Here is a 19477-nt window from a genome sequence, read left to right as displayed (position 1 = left end):
TCCCCAAAAAAAAAAAAAAAAAAAAATCAGTCATCACAAATTCATTTTTGAATGACTCAGTCATTTCGGCCTGTACGTCAATCCATCTTTATTGAGAATCTGCTATATGTGTTGTGTTGTTTGGGACCCATCTTGAGAAGAAAGGTAGGAATTGAGGGATGAGAGGAAGTGGATTTAAATTCTTGTCTATTTTTCCAATTAAGTATCTGCTTGGAGTCAGCACCAAAAAACTAATACTGTTCACTATAGCTTAGTATTGTATGTACTTTCTATAAGGCTATCTATATTTACCTAATGTTTCCTAAAATTTCAGTTAGAAAAACTTATTTGATTTTAAAATTAAATTAGCTAATAAGCAATCAATTGATAATACCAAAATTCAACAAAATATGCATTAGGCATTGCTTGCTTTTGACAAATGAATTACTCTATTCATATGCCATAGCATTGCTTTGTATTTCTGTGAATCTATAATGTGAGTGTCATTATTTGTACAGCATACTATGAGCCTAATAACTTTCTTTCTTTTTTTTTTTTTAAAGAAGTTTTTGTTATAGGGCATGTGTGCTCACCAGACAGAGAGACAGAAAGTGAGAAATCACCCCCAGGGGGGATGGCCACGCCGCAATCTCTTCTCCTCCATTCTCCTCTTGGGATCTTGGGCACGCATGCACATGTGCCCGGCGTGAGTTTTAAGCCACCGGGTCCAGGACGCAAACCACGGTCAACTACATGGGAGTCCAGCGACATAGCCATTACACTAACTGCTGGTCCCAGAGCCTAATAACTTTCAAATTCCATTAATAGTGAAGTCTTAAGTAATTGTGTCAATATTGAGTATTCAAGGGAACCAGCAGTTGGCATAATGGCTATGTCGCTGGACTCCCATGTAGTCGACCGCGGTTCACATCCCGGACCTGGTGGCTTAAAACTCACGCCGGGTGCGTGTGCGTGCATGCCCAAGATCCCGAGAGGAGAATAGAGGAGAAGGGACTGCGGTGTGACCATCCCCCCTGGGGGGTGATTTCTCGCTTTCTGTCTCTATGTCTTTCTCTCTGTCTGTCTGGCGAGCGCATGCACCCTATAGTGAAAATCTCTCCCCCCCCCCAAAAAAATTGAGTATTCAAAGTCAAAAGAAAAAATATGGGAGAAGATATCATTTAAAAGGAACTTTCTTCCAAAATGGAAGCAAGTAAGACCTCAATTGTATAATCTAAAGATATTATCATTATGTACTCTACAGCTGCAATATCTGCCCCCCCAAAAAATGCTATTAAAAATTTCCTTTTGCAGGACCAGCAGATGACATAATGGTTACGTTGTTGGACTCCTACATAGTTGACTGCAGTTCAAGTCCTGGATCTGGTGGCTTAAGACTCGTACTGGGCATGAGTGTGTGTGTGCCCAAAATCTCAAGAGGAAAACTGAGAAGAAGGAATTCCAGCATGGCCATCCCCCTGGGTAGGTGATTTCTCACTTTCTGTCTATCTATCTTTCTCTTGTCTCTCCAGCAAGTGCAAGCACCCTATAGCAAAAAAAACTCTTAAAAATAAAATTTGCCTTTTGCAGTTAACCACTTCTCTTGCTTGCACAGGTACCTCTCAATTACTTAATTTTGAAGTTCAGTAATAGGAGATTAAGAAAAAAACAATTTGGGCCAGATGGTAGTGTGGTGGTTAAGGCAGCTGGATGCCACATGACCGACTTCATGGTTTGAGTCCTGGACCCAGTCACTTGAAAAACATATTGAGTATATGTGCCTGCATACCGAAAATCCCAGCAGGAAAATGGAGAAAAAGGGACTGCAGCAGGACCACCCCCTGGGGGGGAGGACTTTCTTACTATCCTTCTCTCTCTTTCTCTTTCTCTCAATAGAGCGCATGTACCCTATATCAAATTTCAAAAAAATATTAAGAAGGAAAAAACAAACAAACAAACAAAAGGATGAAGATGCATTTCTCTTCAATTGTATGTGAATACTGGGCTGTAGGTTTCTTCCTTGATATTCTCTGACTGGGTACTTTTCTACATCATTAAGTTCCATTTCCTGTGATTGATGGCACTTTAAAAACATCAACACAGTAAGCAGACAGTGATACTGTGCCCTCAAATCTTTTCCTCTAAGAATGTCTCTAGAATACAAGAGGAGAACTGTTGGAGGTCTGTCTGTCACAACTGGGATATATACCATTTGGCATGTGGCTGCAACATTACAAAAAAAATTACAATTTCAAGTCTTCCCCACATTGTTGTGTTCAGTCAGAAAAGGCCTCTTCAGTGATACTCTGCTACTGAAAATCTGGTATCAGGTGAGGAAAGGCCTTACTCCTCTCATTTAATTGGGCATCTCCTTGGGTTAAAGTGTGCAACTCAAATTTCTCCAGCCATGTTTCTGGTCAAAAATAGATTCTTCAGAATCCAACTAATTCTTGAGAATGTATTTTGGTTAGTGGTCTTCTAAAAGATCAAGGATTTTGTGCATAGTCTCCCTTTTTGAAAACTAGCTTCCAGGGGACCAGCAGATGGTGTAATGGTTGTGTTGCTGGACTTCCACGTAGTCGACCGCAGTTTGAGTCTCAGACCTGGTGGCTTAAACCTCACGCTGGGCATATGTTCATGCGTGCCCAAAAATCTCAAGAAAAGAATGGAGGAGAAGGACTGCGGCATGCCCATCCTCCCCAGGGGGTAATTTCTCGCTTTCTGTCTCTGTCCCTCTGGTGAGTGCATGTGTACTATAGCAAAAATCTCTCTTAAAAAAAAGAAAAAGAAAAAGAAAACTAGCTTCCTTCTAAACTGGTGACCAGGAGATATACAAGCCCTTTTGTGTCTGTGGCTTCCCTAGCATGGTGGGGAGGCAGCCAGTATCTGTCAGTGCTGATGGATGGGCAGTAGCCCACAGGGGCGCTGGGGACAGGGAACACTGTTGGAGCTCTGACTGACAGGGCAGATGGCACATGACAACCTCTGCCTACAGCCAACTTCCTTACACAACTTTCTACATAGTTAATGCCCTACTGCGCAGGCTTCCCTGGTATTCACCCTCTGGGCTTTACTGGCCTGCAACTGGCTATTTAGCAGAACATCTTTCAAATCCTCAAGATTCTGGCTTATCACCATCTGTTAAAATGCCAAAAAGTGTATTCATGGGCTGTAAGTCTATAATCTTGAATGACATTTTATAATTAATAAAAGTAACAAAATGGCCAAACCTTCCAAAACACCATTCAAGTCTTGGCCTCAGGAACAAAAATACCAGCTCAGCACACCACGTACGGTTCTCTGTGTGTGTGTGTAAGAGGAACAAACTGCTACCGAAGTCACTTCCATATAAAGAATTCTGCTTATAGTGGTTGCAGATGTAAGAAGAAAACTGGTCTGTTTAACCTGGGTGCATATTTCATATATCTTTCTTTCATTCTCACATATATAACCCTGAGGGCATTGGTAACTGAAATCAATAAAAAAGCACCAAGTTGTGCCCTAGCTAATGTTCATATTGATTAACCCTATTTTTAAATGACTATGGAACAAAGTCAAGTGCTTTTATATTTTGGAAACTTTCTTAAAGTTAACAGCAAGGTCACAGAAATAACAAAATAGCAAACAAAAGGGGAAAAGAGCTATAAGATGAAATGGGAACTATATTTAGATTAACTCTTCCTTTACCAGATTCCAAATATATTCAACTGTATAGGATAGAGAGTCATGTTTTATATTCAGTAGCCACTCAATAAACATGCTCCTAATTTATCCTAAGAAACATTTATTCTACATATTCTAAATCTTCACTTTAGAATTAAGTGTGGTAAGTAATTTCTAACACAGTTTCACTTCAGAATTGCATGTGATAAATGATAGGTAATACAAAGAGCCTTCTAGGTTACAAGTAGCAAGAAACACACAGTAGCTTACGAAGCTTGGCACACTGACTGGAGATGATGGGGTACCCCTATATATGTGCCAGCAATTACAACAGATAGATATTCCCATTTAGCCAGGCCAATCATCCTAAAAGGCAGGTATTATTTGGACAAGAAAAATTAGAGTTGAGGGAGGTTAAATAACGTGCCCAAAACCATGCAGCAATCCTCACTAACTGAAGTTTCATGCCACACACAATGTATGTACCTGTATAGAGTTGAAGGTTTGTAAAAATTAGAGTGCTATATTTAGCTATGATAGAAAACAAGGTTTTTGGTGATACTTTACCAACTCAACTTAATGGTAAATTACTTTTAAACATTAGACAGTTGACACAGAGTAAATCCCACTAAGAAACTATTATATGCATATTTTAAAATAGACAAATCTTGCAAAAGTCAATGAGTTATTAAGGTCATATTCTCATTTTCTTTACTGCTTCTGGAAGGTTTTTCAGTTTGCTAAGGACTGCCGTTTGAGCTGCTGTTTTGATTTAATATGTAATTTCATCCATCTTACTTGAAGTAAGAAAGTAGTATAAATGCAACAAATAAGCACATCATGTTCTTTTAGCACACATCTGCACAAAGTTAAAATACAGACCTTGAAGCAGAGATGATGCTGATTTTTCAAACAGAATGCTATATAACCTAAAATACTGTATTTTCAACAAAAATTTGTTACAAATGCAAAGTATTCTCCCTCAAAGAATATGAAAAGTCTGTGTAGGATTTTTTTCTCAAAGAATAAATTCTCGGGATTCATAAAAATTCAGACATAGCTGTTCAGTTTTATGTAATCATTTCCAGCATGCAGATTTAAGAGCTGAGGACCCAGTTCATTTCATTAAAGCAACACGATAGCCTACAGAGCACAGAAGAACCATGGTGATGCAACACAATCACTTTAAAAACAGCTTAATATTAGTATGTGCTTTGTGGGCAAAACACATGACTTATAACTCCACAAGAACCATGTTATACAGGAAAAGTATTTCTAGGTATCTTCCTACCCATGGCACTTTTAAGAGGCTTTCATGCTTACTCATTTTATTTCTAACTTTTTGTGCTTATTTGTTTCTTCTGGCAGAGAGAGAGGAAGTGAAAGTAGGGGAGAGAGAGATAGGCACCCCCACCAGAGCCCCCACACCACGATCCACCCTAGTTGGTTCAGGTCAGACACACCTGGTGTGTATAGGGAGGCCTCAGAACCTGCGATCCTCACACTGCAGAGGGTCATGTTACTGTTGCATTGCTGTCTGGTCCTTGTCATTTTTTGGGGGGGGGAGAGGTTTTTGCTATAGGGCACTTGAGCTTGCCAGACAGACAAAGACAGAGAGACAGAAAGTGAGAAATAACCCCCCGGGAGGATGGCCATGCCGCAATCCCTTCTCCTCCATTCTCCTCTTAGGATCTTGGGCACGCACGCACACGCACCCGGCGTGAGTTTTAAGCCACCGGGTTGGGGATGCGAACCATGGTTGACTACCTGGGAGTCCATCGACATAGCCATTGCGCTAACTGCTGGTCCCCTTGTAATTTTTTTTTTTAAGTTTGTTTCTCTCTTTCTATCTTTCTATTCCTTCCTTTCTTTCTTTTTATTTCTTCCATGAGAGGGAGGGTCTGAATAAAAGAGAGACAGGAACCACCAACTGGGTTGCACACTGTGATTGCCCCACCCTTTCTCAGCCAGTCAGGATTACCTGGCACATACAGGTCAACCCAAAAACTGAGCCCTGATCTTTAATATGGCTTCTAGCACTGTACTATCCCATGTGCCACCACAGCTGGAACTTTGTTATAAATCTGTTAGTTTTTAAATACTTACTGTCACTTCTGAGTTACGGTTGTTATACATCTTTGTGGGTACAAGTACAGGTTTTTTTTTTTTTTTTTTTGGAGAAGTTTTTGCTATAGGGCGTGTGCGCTCGCCAGAAAGACAGAGAGAGACAGAGACAGAAAGCGAGACATCTCCCCCTCCACAGGGGATGGCCATGCTGCAATCCCTTCTCCTCCATTCTCCTCTCGGGATCTTGGGCATGCATGCACATGCACCTGGCATGAGCTTAAGCCACTGGGTCTGGGACTTGAACCGTGGTCGGCTACATGTTAATTCAGCGACATAGTCATTAATAGCCATTAATTACACTAACTGCTGGTCCCATTACAGTATGTTTTTTTAAAGCATGCATATAATGTGCAACAATTAAATTAAGGATATAAAAATATTCACTTTTGGGGCTGGCAGGTGGCATGGTAGTTAAGGATGCTGGACTCCCACATGGCCGACCAATGTTCGAGTCTCGGGCCTGGCGGCTTGCTGTCTCACTTTCTCTCTCTCTCACTCTGTTCCTCTCTGGTCAAATTAAAATAAATAAATAAATAAAGTTAAATAAAATCATTATTTCAAAAAATGTATTCACTTTCTCCACTATTTATCATGACATGCTGTGTACCTTTGAAATTCACCCTTCTGGTTTATCTGTTTGTTTTACTCAGTTGTAAAGTAATTACATTACAAAGCAAAACATTAAATACAAAATACAGTCACTTCTGAAATAGAAAGACATAGAGGGTAGACAGTGTCATGGTAACACCATGCTCTGTGAGGCTGACTCAACTGAGAAGATTCCAAGTTCACACGTGGAGACCACCCTGATACGTAAGGTCACTGTGTGTGCCCATGATCTAGGGCCCACTGAGGCTGGGGTGGGGGGCTGGATGCAGGGTCAAGACCATGTTGGGTTTGACTATCTCTATTTCTTTACTTCACTGAAGAAAGAAAGAAATCATCTTAAAAAAGAGAAATGAATAGGTACAAACAGAGCTGGTCATAATTTGTATACACGTGGACATTCGATGATCTAAAAAGAAAGTTTATAAGAAAAATACAGTCTTTATTAAAAAAAAACTGTGATGACTAAGTGGGGGGATACAACTGCTAATTCAGTAATAATATGTTACTATAAAGAACACAGATACTATATATATGATCAAGTCTACTGCTCTTCATATTAAAGAGTGAAGATAAATTCAAAAGTGGCAAAGGAGAAAAGCTTGCCACTTCTATACTATCTACAGGGCCGCTAAATTCACACAGGTAAGGATCATGCAGCACATAAAGAAAGCGTGCCAGCTTTACCACGCGTGCTGTTCCAGCACTCAAAGGACAGCAGTGTGAGTGCACTTTACTCAGTATCAAAGAATTTGGTCAAATTTCTACCCTCCTTCTTAAACCAAGACACTTAACTGGGCTCAAATCCTTTAAAATCTGTGCTGGTGTGGTTTTCCCATTTATTTATTTTATTTCATTTTCTTTTATACATTCAATCACATTATTATTGGTCTTACAGAACGGTTATTTCAACAGGTGAACATTTCTCCCTAGTACAGTTGATGAAACCACAAAATATTTTCAACAGATAATACCACATTTCTTTGTGCCATTAATGCTTTGCCTCCCTATTTTTCTTCTAAATGTCCTTTCTCAGACCCTCCTCTTTCACACACACTATATCTGGTATTTACATCTATATACTGTGTTTCTATATCCCTTAGTCAATTAATAACTGACTGGCTTTTAACACTAACAGAGACAGGTAAACATTTTAGAAATGTAATTCTTTCAGAGAGGGTTACATGTCTGAAAAGTCTTGCAGACTCTAATGTGAAAGTTGTTTTAAACAGTATGTAGCTATCTGGAGGGGATGGGGGCATTTTTTATGTATTGTTTGATATCATTTGGAGTGTCTTTGGAGCATCTCCTGCATCTATGAGTGGCAGAAAATAACCAACAAAAATGAAAAGAAGTTATCATAGATTATAAAATACCATTTGTCTTCCAAAAAACTTTGTTTATAAGTGTCACACTACCTGTTTCTAACCTGTGAAGAATTTACTAAATGTCTCCTGTTTTTAAAGGTCTGTTATACATGCACCCAAACTGCATACTCCTTGACTGCATTAGTTGTATGTAGGCAAACCTATCCTTAGAAAGGTATCTTGTACTCATAGTTCTTTTTTATTTTTTTAAATATATATTTTTAAAAATTTTTGGAGAGGTTTTTGCTATAGGGCATGTGCACTCACCACAAAGACAGAGAGAGACAGAGAGACAAAAAGTGAGAAATCACCCCCCAGGGGGGATGGCCACACTGCAATCCCTTCTCCTCCATTCTCCTCTCAGGATCTTGGGCACGCACGCACATGCGCCCGGCGTGAGTTTAAGCTTCAGACTCTGGGACTCGAACCGCAGTCAACTACATGGGAGTCCAGCGACATAGCGATTATGCTAACTGCTGGTCCCTACTTATAGTTCTTGAAAGAAGACACACAAAGAGCCAACAAGCACATGATAAAAAGCCTGACATCACTAACCATTACGAAAATGCAATACAAAAACATAATGAGGTATCACCTTATCCCAGTTAGCATGACTAGGATAAAAATAAAAAATAAAAAAACAACACAAAGAATAAGAAGTTCTGGTGTGGTCATAAAGAAAGGGAAGCTCTTGTCACTGTGAGTGGGAATTAATACAACTATTATAGAAAATAGTACAGAGGTTCCTCATAAAACAAAATACAGAACTGCTCTATGATCCTGTAATCCCACTACTTGGTATATACCAAGGGAAAAGAAATCCATAGAGTAAAGAGATATCTACACCCCATGTTTATGTTACACTATTCACAACAGCTAAGAAACAGAATGAACCTAAGTGCCCTAAACCTGATAAACAGGTAAAAAAATATATGGTAGATATACATAATGCAATATTGTTCAGTTATAAAAAGGGATGGAATCCTGTTAATTGAAGCAAAATGGACAAACCTGGGGAAAATAATGGAATAAACCAGGAACTACAAAACAAATACTGAGGGCCAGCAGATGGTATGGTGGTTAAGGCACTGGACTCCCACATGGCTGACTATGGCTCAAGTGCTGGACATGGCAGCTTGAAATCACATTGGCATGTGTGTATATGCATGCCCAAAATCCTAATAGAAGAATGGGGAAAAGGTTGAGGTATGGCCATGCCCCTCCCCAGGGGATAACTTCTCACTTTTCTTCTTATTGTGGATTCTGAACAGTGCACTCACAGTATAGCAAAATCCTAAAAAAAAGAAAAGAAAAAAAATACTGTGTGTTTTCACTCATTAGTGAAAGAAAAAGATTAACTGCATAGAAGTAGTGAGTGTAATGGTGGGTACCAGAAATTGAAAAGTAGAGAAGGATGGGGAAATGGGGAGGGCTTTGTTAATAGATACAAGAATGCAGGTGGATAAGTGTAATGAGTTGTTGTACTATAGCACAGTACTTATGATAGCTAAAGACAACTGAAAATACAGCAAAAGAGTCAGAAGAGTGATTTCTCTCTCTCTCTCTTTTTTTTTTTGGAGAGGTTTTTGCTATAGGGTGCGTGCGCTCACCAGAAAGACAGAAAGAGACAGAAAGTGAGAAATCACACCCCAGGAGGATGGCCACGCCACAATCCTTTCTCCTCTATTCTCCTCTCAGGATCTTGGGCACACGTGCACATGCGCCTGGCATGAGTTTAAGCCACCAGGTCTGGTACTTGAACTGTGGTCGACTATATGGGAGTCCAGTAACATAGCCATTATGCCAACTGCTGGTCTCCAGAAGAGTGATTTCAAATGTGCACAACACAAAGTAACAAGTGTTCGAGACAGTGGACTGCCCATCACCCTTGTTTTGATCATTACACAACGTACACAAGGTTTAAAAAATCTACACTGGAGACCAACAGACGGCCATAACTTAGGCTACATCGCTTGACTCCCGTGTAGTCAACTGTGGTGTTCAAGTTCTGGAACCACATGTATGTGTGTGCCCAAAATCCCTACAGAAGAATGAAGGAGAAGAGACTGCAGTGTGGCATCCCCCCTGAGGGATGATTTCTTGCTTTCTGTCTCTCTGTCTCTCTGGTGAACACATGTGCCCTATAACAAAATCTCTCTCTCTCTCTCTTTTTTTTTTTAAATCCCCACTGTACCCCTAAATATGTGTTAGGAAAGTATAATAAAAAATCAGTTTGCTCATATTTTCTAAAAGAACAACTCCTCTGCCTACCACCAAATACAGAGAATCAACCCAGTATTGCACAGCTTTATCATTTTCATTCCAGTGAGTCTGGCTGGTTTAAACACATACACAAATTCCTACCTGAAACGATAAAGATTTGGTAAAAATCAAGGGTCTTCAAAGAAATGTGGCAAAATGCTGAAACCAATTTAAAAGTTTTGAGGAAAGTATACTCTGCTCTATTCATTTATGTACTGCAGAGGAAGACTCTATAAAGGATGCTGACAGAGCCCTTTACCTGGAATGCGCTTTCAGTCCAATTTTAAGTAATGACACTATAATTGGAATAAATAGTCTCCTACTTATATCTGGCCTTTAGAGATAGGATTTTACATGCAGATAGATACTTTGAAAATGCTCAGTAAAGATGATTTTCTTTATTTCTGTCAAAAATTTATTGTGGATGTGGATTTGCAGATAAGGGAACCAAACCTCAGAGAGACTAAGCGATGTGCCCAAAGTCACAGAGCTAAGACTAAAGGACCGCGGCTAAGGTAAAAGTTACAGCACATCTTCAACAGCACATCTTTCCCTTCACTTTGGGGGCTTTTCAATGTCGACAGAAGATTTAGACCTCAGATAAAATTTGGCACCCAGAACGACTGCCTGGGAGCAATTTATTATTATTTTTTAAACCAAATTCAAAAGAAAAAAAAATTGGCTCTTTTGAGTTACTGAGTAAGAGTTGGACAAAATTAAGTTAGTGGTTTCAAAGGCTGCAGACTCTCTACAGCTCAAAAAAACACTGTTTAGAATTAATATAATTTAATTTACTGCATGTAGAGCCATAATGTGGATTAGTGCCTGTGAATATTTGAAAGAGGGTAAATAAAAAAGTAGTATTCAAAAACGTACAGGTTAGTGATGGAGAGCTGAAATGAAACAGCTCTGGCACTACCAAGGGATAAAGCTCATGTGTTAGAGGTAAAGGACTTTCTTTTACTACAAATGCTGTCTTATAAAGGAATCCCCCTTTCAAAAAATTTGAGAACACTTAACACCTGCCATTTCAGTAAATCCCTGGAGACATTGTTTTTCCATTTAAAGGGTGGATAACTGAGGTCAAAAGTAAGTTGTTTACAGTTATACAGAGAATCAGAAAACAGGCTAAGATTAAAATCCATAGCTAGAATAGAGACAGGAAGGGGAGGAAGTAGAAAATGGGAGACTAAATCAATACCCTACTCAGTTTCTGGCTCCAGACTGGGTGGTCCAAACCTACAGAAGAAAAGGAGAAGGGCAGACAGCTACCTTGGAGATGGAAGAGACTGAAGCGAGCACATATGACAGCTGGCCAGCCACCGACCTTCCACTAGGTGATAATAGATTGTTCCAGGTACACAGGAGAGAAAACAATACTGGGTGTCCTCCAGTCCCAAACCCAGTATTGATAGTAGTTAACAAAGCTAAATACCCCCAAGTATATCCAAATCACATGGTAAAACAGCAACATTTTTCCTCAGAGACCAACCATTGTAACTTTCTCTCACTTTTCTTTTTTTTTTTTTTTGGAGAGATTTTCGCTATAGGGCGCGTGCGCTCGCCAGACAGACAGAGAGAGACATAGAGACAGAAAGCGAGAAATCACCCCCCAGGGGGGATGGTCACGCCGCAATCCCTTCTCCTCCATTCTCCTCTCGGGATCTTGGGCACGCACGCACACGTGCCCGGCGTGAGTTCTAAGCCACCGGGTCCGGGACACGAACCGCGGTCGACTACGTGGGAGTCCAGCGACATAGCCATTACGCTAACTGCTGGTTCCCTCTCTCACTTTTCTTTAATGGCTTAGTTTAACAGCCCTTCCAAGTCTCTCTCTCTCTCTCTCACACACACACACACACACATACACACACACATAAAACAACAAAAAACCCCAGTAATTAATAATTATGGCACTAATGCTAGCTTACTCCATCCCATGTACCAAGTATTCTAATTCATTAACACTATGAAATATGTACTATTTTTATCCTCATTTTACAGACAAGAAAACTGAGGCACGGGGAGGTTAAATAATGTGTCCAACCAAATAGCCATGATTTGAACCCAGGCAGTCTGACAGAGCACTGGCTCTGGATTGAGTTACGAGAAAGTTATGCTCAGTCTCATGTTCTTGAACTTGCTAGTTCCTCTTCCAGCTTTGCCAGAAGCATTGCACAGGTTGTGTACTGGAACAGTATGTCAGACATCAGATGTGATCATCAGTTCTTAAAGAACCCTATAACTTGTTCAATGAATTCTCAAATGAGTGGATTCCCTTTCATCATTTGTCTATTTTGTGAAGGCTCTTGTGAAAATACGATAAATGTTATTTCCTAGGAACCACAGTAAGATGTTTAACTTCACTTTACCATAGTAAGATGTTCAACTGCTAATAAGAAACACAAAAACAAAAGTCACTTTTACTTTTAATGAGCTGTTCATTTAATATCTTCCTATTTCATGTTTGAGTGCCTCTTTTTATGGTGCTATGCTTCTTTAGAAAAACGAAACCTAACATTGCCTAAACACAGCTCCATTACAAAGTAATGGGTAATTGGTACATTAAGTTATCACTAGGATAGCATTGATTCAGCCTTAATTTTTATATCCCAAATGCTGCCAATTCTTGTGAGGCAAGTCTAGAAAAATTTGAGATGTTTCAAAGTTGCAAATAATCTCTTAGTTAATTGTCATTTATTTTACAGCATTTGCAGTTGGATTTCTTTTCAGACAAGTTTCCTACAAACATGTTTTTATCACTGCAGGAATTAGTTGGCATGCTAGTGCAGAACCAAGTTGTGTTGGAATTTAGATGGCGGGGGGAGTACAAGACAACTTAGTAGGCTAAGGGACTCACCCCCCAGAAAAATGACAAATTGCGAATAATGGGCCTTCTGGTTCTCAAGGTTGAAACTATGAACATCAAATCTCTGAATGTCCTGGATCTACTATTGCTGTGTTTTTAAGCAAAAGTGATTTAAACTCCTTGCATTGCAGCTGTTAATTAGCTAGAGGACTTCTTTCCTTGCTGGGAAGCAAGCTATGGTTGGAGAGAAAGTGATACAATTTCTGAAAACAATTCTAAAAGCAGAATTTAGAGATGCTAAATCCTGAAACAAGAATGGGAAAGAGAGACTGAGATGTGCCCTTTCACTAAAGATCTTCAGTACTGGTCACTCACCACTCTCTGGCTTAACTTACTTTAGCTCTAAGGCAGAGAGTAAGAGAGAACTCTAAAGGGCCATACTCATTCAACAACTTTCAGCACAGTGGTATCAGTTAGGGCCCATTTGTCTCATCAAGGAATTCTTGTGCATCTGTTAGGCTAATTCTACTTTTCATCTAAAATATCTGATGTTAGGCCAGTAGGTAGCTTGGAGGTTAAGGTGCTGGATCCTCTATGGCCAGCTATGTGGTTCAAGTCCTGGGTCCAGCAGCTTGAAAATCACACCGGGCATGTGTGTGCATGCATGTATGCCCCAAATCCTGAGAGGATAATGGAGAAGAGATTGCAGTGAGGCCATCTCCCCCCCTGGGGGGGGTGATTTCTCATTTTCCCTGTCTGTCTCTGATGAGCATATGCACCCTACAGCAAAAACATAAAACAAGCAAACAAACAAAAAACCTGAAACAAGTTTTTAGTAAATTAAGAATAAACTTCACTTTTGTATAGAAAATCCTCCCCTCCCTAAGTATTTACCAGATTATATATGATTATTCCTGTCCCAATAGGTTGTCTATTTTCTAAAAATGTACTTCACAACATTGATTGTAAGGGTCAGAAATAGGTACATCAACAGCAATAACAGATATATCACAATACTAATACTATAGTACAGGTGTTGATACAAATAATTTCTTGAGATACATTTACCCAGGCCATTAGAATGGCATTGCACATCATATTCCTGTGACACAAGCTGTAAACCACTTTTAAAAACTAGTTTTTTTTTTTTTTTTTAAGATTTATCTGTTTATTTGTTATTATTATATTTTTAATTTGGCCAGGTAGAGAGAGTCAGGGAGAGAAAGGGAAAGTGAGAAAGCAAGCTGCCAGATCCGGGACCTGAACTGTGGGTCAGCCATATGGGAGTCCAGAGCCTTAACTACCACGCCACCTGCTGGCCCCCTAAAAACTTGTTTTTAAAAATCTCTCCCTTGGGCAGCTGGTGATATGGTGGTTAAGGTTGCTGTGTTCACATGGCTGGGAGTCCTGAACACAGTAGATTGAGAAACACATGGGGCACATGTAAATGCATGCCCAAAATCCTGAGGCAAGGGAGAAATGGAAGAGAAGGGATAGTGATATGGCCACTACCCTTTGGAGGAAGGTTTCCTCACATTCTCCCCCAGGCCCTCTGTGAGTGCACAGCCCTCTGGCAAATAGAAGAAAAAAAAAAAAAATTCTCCCTAATGGCCAAAATGGAAATAACAAATACTACACTAATGCTTTATCAAAATAAGTGCTGAGTGACAGTCATGACATTAAATTTCCTGGTATTTTTCAAGTTAAATCAAGAGCACAACTTTCAGACTTAGCTATCTGGACTAAATCAAATTCTTAATGCAGCAGATACTTTGGGAGAGTGCCAGGTCTCATTGTGACATGCACAAATCAGCATTATCTGCAGCACAAAGGACTACCTCCTGGCACCTTATTGAAGAAAAGGGGGAAATCTGATACTTGGCTTGGGTCTCTGGATCAACCCAAAGGGTAGGACAAAAACAGAGGGGTGTGTGGGGAGGGGCAGGGATGGAAACCTCTGAAGAGGCTGCTTCTGGGCCCCATCTACTTATGTATAATATACTCACGACTAACAGTTCCAATACAATGGAATCATTCACACCTGGAGACACGATTTCTGGATGATGACCAAAAATGGTAAGAAACCCTCCTTCATAGTCTGCTTTTCTAGACTGTAAAATCTAGGAAGGCCTGTATCCTAGACACAATGCTCTGTGAAGGAAAGTGAGATATAATTTGGGGAGGTCCTGAAATCTTTCCACCCATTAACATTTCTGAAAGAAGTACTTACTTGGCTGAATGAGGGATAGGCAACACCAGGAAAGGATGATCTAGATGTTCTACCAACAGTTTTGTTTACAAAACTTCATTTACTTCAGACAGTTCTGATTACAAAAAAAAGGATTAAAATAAAGCCAAACATTTCATTTTGTTTGATTAAAGTTCCTCTTAGCTCCTTTTCCTCAGTATACCTCTATATAGTCATCTTTTAATTTCTATTTTTTTAATAGTTAATTTTTTAAAGTTTTCTATAAGGCATATGCTCATTGAAGAGAAACAGAGAGAGGAAGAGAAACAGAGAGAGAGAAAAACTGAGAAATTGCCCCCTCAGGGGATGGCCACATTACAGTTTCTTTTCCTCCATTCTCCTCTCGGACTTTGGACATTCAAGTGTTTTCAGGTTGCTCGGTTTGGGATTTGAACCACACAGATGGCTAAATAGGATCTAGTCACAGCCTTCATGCCACCTGCTGGCCCTTAATCTCTATTTCTATCATTTGTCCTTTCATTAAACAAATATTGCCATATCAATCTTTGTTAGATGCCAGCGACAAGATGGTAAACAAAATTGTTACGGTCTTCAAAATTCCTCATATTTTTTATATTCTTCATAGTTTCAATATTTACTCTGATTGATTTTTCTGACAATTTTATTCATCACTTAAGACTATGCAGAGCACTGGACTAGTCTATAACTTACTGGATGAAGGAGCTAGAGCCCACATGATCAAATGTGATATTCCCCCCCACCCCCACCCCGGCCCCGGTTTTTGCTATAGGGTATGTAGACTTGCCAGAGAGAAAGAGAAGGAAAGTGAGAAATCACCCACCAAGGAGGATGGCCAGGCCTGCAATCCCTTCTCCTTCAATATCCTCTCAGAATTGTGGGCACACATGCAACACATGGCTGATATGATGTGATTTTCTTGTTTTCTTTTTTTTTTTCCTCTTTCTTTTTAAAATTTGACCAGGACTTGTATTGCAAAGTAGGCCATGTGGTGGTATCCAGTGCTTGAACCTCTAAACCACCTGCTGGTCCATAAATGTGTTTGGAATCCCAGCCCTGGGGGCTTGGAAAATGCATAGGGCACACATGTTTGAAAGCCCCAAATCCCTAGAATAGAGAAACAGGAGAAGTGACTGCAGTATGACCATGCCTCATTGGGAAGTGCTTTCTCCCTCTCTGTTTCTCTCCTTTTCTGTGGTGAGCACAGGTGCCCTCTGGCTTATTTTTTATTTTTTAAATTTTTTTAAAAGAATGGGGCCAACTCCATGGCCTGGAGGTTAAGGCAGTGGACATGGCCAACTGCATGGTTTGAGTCCCTGACCTGATGGCTTATGAAACATGCTGCATATATGTGTGCATGCTCAAAATCCCAAAAGAAGGGAGAGATGGAGGAGAAAATATTATGGCATGAACAGTCCCCTGAGAGATGGGGCTTTCTCTTCTCCCTCTCTTTGTCGCTCCTTGATGAGTGCACCTGCCTTCCAGGCAAAAGAAAAAGAAAAAGAAAGCAGGGCACTCTGGTAGGGCCTAAATGAATAAAGGTGATTTATGGTTTTGAGGAGCTTATCAAAATAGGGGAGATAAACTTATATAACAGAGGTCAATAATTAAAAATAGCTTTGTGAGGGACCAGCAGCTAGCATAATGGTTATGTCGCTGGACTCCCACGTAGTCGACCGCCGTTGGAGTCCCAGAACCAGTGGCTTAAACTCACGCCAGGTGCGTGTGCGTGTGTGCCCAAGATCCCGAGAGGAGAATGGAGGAGAAGGGATTGTGGCGTGGCCATCCCCCCTGGGGGGTGATTTCTTGCTTTCTGTCTCTCTGTCTGTCTGGTGAGTGCACACCCCCTATAGCCAAAAAAAAAAAAAAAAAAAAAGAAAGAAAATAGCTTTGTGAAATACAAAGGTTATTCAACAAGAAAGAGTTCATTTCCAAATAAGGATATCTCTCGAGATCAAGGCTTACTCCCAGGCTTTTGAACTCAGAAATTGAAAAGATTAAATGAAATTATCTGAGACTGGGAAGTCTGTGATTGGATCTTTTTTACCTCAGTTCAGTTTTTGTCATGTTAGGTTTGAGATGTTGAGTAAGCACCTGGATACACAAATCTGAAGCCTGGAAGGGTGGTTCAGGCTAAGAGTAAATTTATTAGTCATGGGCTAATAATACTCCTTATAGCTATGAGACTAGAAGAGATTACCAGGGGAGTGATCATTGTGTAGTTCTTTCACTTCTCCCTTTCCCACTCCCCCTTCAATGGAGATTCTACTTTATCCTCTTCGGTATCTCTAGTATTTATATTATTTTTGCCATTCACTACAGTTATTGTCTTTCATACCCTTAATCCAATCTGTCAGTAAACCTATTGCTGCTACTTTCAAAATATACCCAGAATCTGAACATTTCTCACCACTTCTGCTATTATCTGAGTCTCACTCATCATCATCTTTCACTTGGATTACTGCAATTAGTCTGACTGGTCTCCCTGCTTCTACCTCTACCTCTTATACTCTTATACTCTATTCTTAACACAGCAGACAATGGAATCCTTTCAAAAAGTAAGTTAGATTATATCACTCTTCAGCTCTAAATCCAGCTATGGCTCCTGATTTCACTCAGAATTAAGGTTGAGTCCATATAATAACCTCCCAATACCCTCTAACCTCATCTGACATTTTACTGTCCCTTGCTTACTCTGCTATAGCCACACTATCTACCTTGCTATTTCTTGAACATGTCAGGCTTGCTCCCCCATTAGGGCTTTCATTTATACCATTTGGTTCTGCTTCTTGCAACTCTTCCTCTGGATATCTGCACAGCTACTTCCTTTACCTCCATCAAGACTTTTCTCAAATGTCACCTCAAGTGAGGACTACAGTGGTCACCCTCCTTATATGTGTAGGCCCTTACTTATAACCTGGCAATCCTGATCCTATTATTTTGCTCTTCCCCTGTTTCCCACAGCACTTTATCACTTTCATCATACTGCTTTATTAATTTATTATGGTGGTTGTATACTGTCTGTGTCCTTGAGACCAGGGATCTTTGAATGTATTCTAAGATTGCAAAACAGTACCTGGAATACAGCATCACTCAAAAAGACACTTGTTTTATGAATGAACTGATTCTGTCAGTTCCAGCTGAGGGTAATAGATAGTAGTTCCATTAGGCATTTATTATGGAATAATAGAGGAAGACCAAGTTTTTTACTTATTTGTTTGTGTTATTTTTGTGTGGGGCTAGTAAGAAGGATTAATAGGAGAAGAAGATGGATTTATAAAGAGAGGATGAGAAGAGGGTGTAAAATGCAGTTTTAAGTAAACTGAGTTTGAGTTGCTAAGACATTCATGAGAAAATCTCTCAGCGACAAATGGAAAAGTGGGTTGGAGCTTAGGAGATAGGTCTGGACTAGAGATGTTAAGATGTATTACTGGAATTATATGCAGGGTAAGAGATAAAGTCATGTGGATGGATGCAATCATGCAAGGGCGCACACAGAACAAGAGAAGACTAGGGACAAAACTTGAAGAATCTCTTCATCTAGAGAGTCATTAGAAAAAGAGAAACCAGAGAAGACAGAAAATGAAAACAGCGGCCAACAGATAGTGTAGTGGTTAAGCAGTGGTTAACTCCCAAATGGCTGACCACAGTTCAGGTCCCAGACCCTGCAGCTTGAAAATCACTCCAAATGTATGTGCCCTAGGAGGAGAAGGGAATGTGGCATGGCCATTCCCTCTGGGGAGTGATTTTTCACTTTCCATCTCACTATCTTTCTCTTTCTCCAGCAAGCACACATGCCCTATGGCAAAAACCTTAGGGGAAAAAAAAAAAAAGAATATGAACTCATAAGTCACAGAAGGTCAGTTGATGTCAAATGTGGCAGATTGAGTAAATGGTTTAAGAATGGAAAAAAGTCATATGTTTTGACAATCAGGAGGTCATTTATTGACAGTAATTTCAGAAGAGGGATAAGGACAGAAGCCCATATGTAAAGGACTGGGAGAGAAAAAGAGTAAGAATTAGAGGTAGATGGTTCTTCTGAGTTTAGCAATAAAAATGAGGAGCGATGGATTAGAAATTCTAGGGAAAGGTAAGATAAAGGTGATTGAATGCTTTTTTGCTTTTAAGGAGTAGAGAATGAGGAGACAATAGCAATAATGTCTGTGGGCTAAACCAGCAAGAATAAGTGGAGGAGACAGTAAAGATGCAAGAGACAATCACAAAAAAATTTAAAGTTAAAAGACTTCACTCATTTATCTGCCACTTTTCCCCTCATTTTTAGAAGTGAGGCAATTATGGGACCAACAGTTAGTGTAATGGCAATGTCGCTGGACTACCACGTAGTAGACCGTGGTTCACGTCCTGGACCCGGTGGCTTAAAACTCATGCCGGGCGCAGTGCGTGCGTGCCCAAGATCCCGAGAGGAGAATGGAGGAC

At 40.0% G+C, this 19477-nt stretch overlaps 1 protein-coding gene across 1 annotated transcript in view; it reads right to left on the bottom strand.

Moving 5' to 3' along the window:
- Window positions 1-19477, bottom strand: part of SRBD1 (S1 RNA binding domain 1) — a 236477-nt gene that overhangs the window by 4685 nt on the left and 212315 nt on the right. The window lies entirely within an intron of this gene.

The sequence above is a fragment of the Tupaia chinensis genome, unplaced genomic scaffold (genome assembly GCF_000334495.1).
Source record: "Tupaia chinensis unplaced genomic scaffold, TupChi_1.0 Scaffold000661_1, whole genome shotgun sequence".
NCBI classification, from domain to species: domain Eukaryota; kingdom Metazoa; phylum Chordata; class Mammalia; order Scandentia; family Tupaiidae; genus Tupaia; species Tupaia belangeri.
This window is presented reverse-complemented; position numbering and strand designations above follow the sequence as displayed.